The 6,000-nt window shown below is 32.6% G+C and overlaps 1 protein-coding gene across 1 annotated transcript in view; it reads right to left on the bottom strand.

Moving 5' to 3' along the window:
* Nucleotides 1–1,175: 1,175 nt before the first annotated feature.
* CEP135 (centrosomal protein 135) overlaps nucleotides 1,176–6,000 on the bottom strand; it is a 75,980-nt gene continuing 71,155 nt past the window's right edge. The window contains 1 exon segment of the mRNA NM_001075406.3: nucleotides 1,176–2,887. The gene's annotated coding sequence lies outside the window, so the exon portion shown is untranslated.

The following is a 6,000-nucleotide window of genomic DNA, read 5'->3' as shown; positions in this document are numbered from 1 at the left end:
GTTGGGGAAAAAAAGTGTTAACTGATCAGGAAAATGTTTTAACTATTCTTACAGGGTGTTGTGGGCCTTGATTTTCAGGGCCATATTTCAAGTGAAAAGAGTCAGCATCATTGTTTTTTTCTCCAGGCATTATCAGCAACTTAGGCACAGGTGCAGAGTAGTTGAAGTAATTTCATATACACAAGATTTGAGTTTTCAGTTCACAGGGACAAGGGAATTGAGAGTATATGCAAGGAAAATAATGTCTATGCTATATAAAGAGGAAAGTGAGCGATGGACTTGTAGATGGGGGATAGGTGACAGAATCAACTGTTACAAGATCCTGTTAAGAGCCAAAGAACTGTCAGGATAGACATAATAAACAGAGTTACCTAGAAAGAGGAGGAAGTCGGATGCTAATAGTTAACAAGAGTTTTGGAGGTAATGACAAGATCTAGAGCTGTATTTTCAAACTATAGGTTGAGTCCCATTAATGAGTCATGAAGTCAATATGGTGGGTCAGTTTCTCAATTAGCATTTTTAAATCCTGGCCACACATGAGAGTCATCTAGAGAAACTAAAGCTTAAAAAAAGAGCTCAACACCTCACAGAGATTCTGATTTACTTGGGCTGATGCAGGATTCGGAAATTAGTTTTTTATTAGAAAATTTCAGGTAACTCCAATATGCAAGCCTGGTTAATAACCACTGTTGCAAGAAGATATTGACATAAAGACTGAGGGTAGAAGTAATGGAGTTAAGATCATAAGCTAGGAACTAAAATTTTCTAAGATGAAAAAAGAGAGGGGTATGAGATCAGATGTCTGATAGGCTGTAATAAGGTGAGGTAGCAGGTGGCATATTCAATGATAATTAATGTAGTCAACAAACAGTATTTATAAGAGAGAAAACTGTACACATAAACACAAAGCCTGTTCAACCATTGTGTAGATGGATTTCAAACAGAAACTTTGACTTCATTTCTTATATTTTGAACTAAGTGGAAATAAATGTTAAGTCAGCTAAAAAAAAAAGGGCCTGCAATCTGAGTTCAGAAATTTCTCCAAATCCCAACATGATAAAATTTGATTTGAAAAAAAAAAAAAAAATTTTTGATTTGAATACGTAAATTGTACTTAACTTTAGAATTAGGAATATTGCTATCATTATAAAAAATTATTTTTAAGAAAGAGAAAATAAATTGACTGGAAAGTTTATTTGAAAATCTATGTCAAGCTCCATAATTTAAACTTTTTAAAACAAATTTAAAAATCTATAAAATACATTCAGTTTTTTAAGATAAAACTACTTAAAATACTGTAATATCATGGTTATGAAAATAACAATTATGGCAAGCTATACATTTTTAATTATAGAAAACATTAAAATATTCAACAAAATATGTCTTGCTGTTGTTTTGGGGGAAACGGGGGACTAATATTTAAATATTATTTACATATATTTATTAAAAGATTTTTCTTATGACACTGTAAGTAGTCCCATTTCTACTGTCGTTTGGTGTAATACATGAATTCACACACAGGAGACTGAATACATAAAATGGCACGGATGGTGGAAGAGCCCCATCACTCTCCAGTACATACTGAATGACTGCAAAGGGCATAATGCAAACATATAAAGAATACTAATTTCAGAAAAAGAGCACTGCTCACCCCTGGGCACACACAAACATTTACAAACTTCACTTTATTAAACCAGAGGAAGAAATAAAATGTATCATAAATAATCGGTCTTCCATTTTATGTTAGTTTTTAAGTTCTTTTTTAATCATAATGAAATCTATTAAGAACAGGATTTTCTTCAAATGTGTATGGTTCAAACACGATTCATTTTTGTATGACAATCTCTTTTTTACTTATGTTCTTATATTAATATCTGTATATATATATAAATTCTTAACGTTACAACTTTGAAATTGATGGTAAAAAGCTGCTTTCTATTTAATATGCCACAATAGGTCAGTGTTTACATACTATTCTGGAAGACTGATAAGTTACAACACACAGATTTAGAAGCAGAAAACTGAGTATTATTGAATGTATACTGGAATCGTAACAAAATGTTTTACTGTATTTACCCCATATCCTTTTGCACTCAGTTTTACATTAGTACAGTGAGGAATTTTATTTACTGAAAAATATCCCAAGTTTCTGTTCTATTATTATATAAAATTCTAAATATAGCATTTAGTTTAAGTTTGACAGCATTTGTATTATATGAAGAGTTCATGTGATAGCCAAAATAGTATAATATTGTATGTAATATATGAATGTATCTTTGCCATCATAGTTCTAGTTGGTAATAACAAATTATATATGATAACCATTATTTTATCAAGACCTCTGCTTTTATAAGACCTGAATATAATTCCCTCAATGACAGACACCAAATTGGAAAATAATTAATTTCACATTTAGAAGAAAAAAGTTAAACATGACAGCCTAGCATCAAAGTTGATCATCCTTTGTGAATGCATTAAAAATATGGGTTATAAATACAGACATGGAAACCAAATACACTTTAAAAACAAGCACTGTAAGAATATTTACATACACATATTATGGCTCCCTAAGAAAAAGATTATTAAAACATAATGTGAACAATAAATTAATTCACAGTATAAACACACTTTGAGGAGTAATTTAAGTCAGGAATAATAAAAATACAGATATAACATCAGTTAGCACTATGAATATATATTCTGTCATACGTATAAAAATTTACACAAAGTACAGCTCTTTTAAACCAAATTTTTTACAAAAATATTCACTGATTTAAATAAAAGTTGACAGAGGTAGAATCTGTGTCAATGTTCATGATTTTCAGGAACAAGTAATTCAAATATTTCATTACTGTTTGTCCTTTCCAACTCACGGAAAGCCAACATTCTGAAAAAAGGGGGAGAGGAAAGATGGGTTAAAGAAAAAAATGATAAAATTAGTACATTCATGAAAAACTGAAATTCAGTAATGTTTTAACTGAAATTACAGTCTCTAATAAAAACTTGCCCACAATCAAGCTACATTTAATAGTTAAGAAGTATTGTTCTCTATTTTAAAAGATATTCTTCTTAAATTACAAAAGCATGTCAAAGTATGAGTACTAAAAGAATGATACGCAGTGAAAAGAACAGGGTAACAGAGAATGTTAATTGAGAAAACTCACCCAAAATAAGAGCTAATATGATGTCTAGGTTTAAAACTACAAACAAGTATTGTAAATTATGTTGTCTGAGTCTTAAAATAGCATGTTTTAGGGAGAATCAAATATTTTTACAAGTATCTTAGAATTTCCCCCCAGAACAAAACAAAATAACTGATAAAAACTTATTTTGAAGATAATTTCTATAAGAATTATATACATATGTCTATGCATGTGTGCATATTTATTACAAATCAAACATAAGAAAGAAGTATATACCAAAATGCTAATTGCTTATTTTCTCTGAGTTATAGTATTACATGTACATCTGGGTTCACAGCAGTATTTTCACAACAGCCAGAAGGCGGAAGCAACCCAAGTGATGAGCAGATAAACGAAGTGTGTTACATAAGCAGAATGGAATACTATTCAGCCTCAAAAAGGAAGGGAATTCTAAAACATACTCCCAACTTGGATTAAATTTGAAAACATTATATAGTAAGTGAAATAAGTCAGTCACAAAAAGAAAAATACAGCATGATTCTACTGACATAAGGTACAAACTAGTCAAATTCAGAGACAGCAATTGTAACAGTGGTTGCCAGAAGCTGGGGGAAGGGAAGACTGGGGAGTCATTTAATGAGTACAGTTTCACTTGGGAAAGATAAAAAAAAAGTTATGGAGATTGATGGTGAAGTTGATTTTTGCACAAGAGTGTCAATGTACTAACTGCCAGAGAAATGTATACTTAAAAATGGTCAAAATGATAAGTTTGATCTTATGTACATTTACTTCAATAAAAAAAATATAAAAAAAAGTGGTTTTGGTTTTCTTCTTTATACTTTTATATTTTATGTTTTCTCAGTGAGCATTTTTTTAAGACATAATAATCAAAACAGTAAAGGTAAAACTGGATTATATAATTTATTAAAGAAATTATAAATATGGCTTAATATGAGTATTTCTATTCATTTATGTGTATTTATGGGGAAACCCCTTAAAATTAGCTTTGGTGAGAACATTAGAAAACATGAATGGAAATGTGTTAGTAATTAGCAACATCACTAGGATACTTTGGGAATTTGTTAATGGTTGCAGATGTTTTCTGAACTACATCTACTAGAACAGAAAATGGAAAAAGTTTGGCAGGTATTCAAAAAGTTAAACATAAAACTACCTTGCTGCTAAGTTGCTTCAGTCATGTCCGACTCTGTGCCAGCCCATAGACGGCAGCCCACCAGGCTCCCCCGTCCCTGGGATTGTCCAGGCAAGAACACTGGAGTGGGTTGCCATTTCCTTCTCCAATGCATGAAAGTGAAAAGTGAAAGTGAAGTCGCCCAGTCGTGTCTGACTCCTAGCGACCCCACGGACTGCAGCCTACCAGGCTCCTTGGTCCATGGGATTTTCCAGGCAAGAGTACTGGGGTGGGGTACTATGACCCCAGCAAATTGCTATGGGCTACGACCCAGCAAATCTAGGTACTCCCAAAGATATGAAAACACACTAAAACAGACTCTTGTACACAAATGCTCACAGTAGCATTATTCAGAATAGCTAAGAGGTAAAAACAACCTACGTGTCCATCAACTGATGAATAGAAAAACAAAATGTAGAATAAACACAAATAAGTATTATTTAGGGATGAAAGGAATGAAGTTCTGATACATGCTACAACACAGATGAACCTTGAAGACATTACCCTAAATGAAATAAGACCGATGCAAAAGATAAATACTGTATAAATTCACTTAGATGAAAATCTGGAACAGGCTAATTTTTAGAGATAGAAAGTAGATTAGAAGTTATCGGGGCAGGGGAAGTAAAGATGGGACTGGAGAGTTACTGCTTAATCAATAAAGAGTTTCTATTTGGGGTGATAAAAATTTTTTTTAAGTAGTGCTGATGACTGTACAACATTGTGAATTTAATGCCACTGAGTTGCACACTTTATAAAACAGTTAAGAAGGCAAACTTCATGTTATTTATATTTTATCATAAGTTAAAAAAAAGTTTCCTAATTCATCCCAGATTTAGAGATTGCTGGTATCCACTATGTCCTAGATCAGTGGTTCTAAGTATAGTGTGGAGATCCCTGGAGTCGAGCCTCTTTTCTTAAAACTAGGGAATTACTTGCTTTGTTCACTCTTATAATCTCATGAATGTACAGGTAAGTTTTCCAGAGGCTACATGATGTGAAAGGCCAGTTAGTAAGAAATATTTCAGATCTCTGGGCCCCAGGGTCTCTGTCACAACTACTCAATTCTGCCACTGCAGAATAGCAATCTTAGACAATATGCAAACAACTGGGTGTGGCTATGGTCCAATAAAGCTTAATTTACAAGAATAGGCAGTGGGGTGGATTTGGCCCCTAGGCCCTAGTTTACCAACCCTTGAACTAAAATGCAGCTGTGATTCAAGCACAAAAAAATGTTTGTGACACAACTGCCAAGAGGCTTTATAATGAAAAGCTGACGCTCCATCTTATCACATTCAAATTAATGCAGCAGCTTAGAAGTTGTAAGGACACAGTGATTGCAGCCAGCACTGGGAAGTGGTCCTCAAAATGAAAGAAGAAAACACATGTTTTAATCAAATAAATAAAGCAAAAGCACAGCAATCTGAAATCATTTAAATGAAGGCCTTACAAATACTAATAAACCTGGGACATCAGTATATTAAAGAATAGAACATAACTAATGTTCTTATCAGGATCCTGAGTCACTAAGGAAACAATTATTTTCTATATATTTCTACTGAAAGAGGCCAAAAAATATAATTTTTAAAAGGACGGAGGATTGACTTTACTATTTCTTCAAGATAAGACTTGACTACCAACCTTTCACCTACCTTTCAAACTCTG

The sequence above is a fragment of the Bos taurus genome, chromosome 6 (assembly GCF_002263795.3).
Source record: "Bos taurus isolate L1 Dominette 01449 registration number 42190680 breed Hereford chromosome 6, ARS-UCD2.0, whole genome shotgun sequence".
Taxonomy (NCBI): domain Eukaryota; kingdom Metazoa; phylum Chordata; class Mammalia; order Artiodactyla; family Bovidae; genus Bos; species Bos taurus.
Note: the sequence above shows the minus strand (reverse complement) of the source record. Positions and strands in the feature narration are given on the sequence as shown.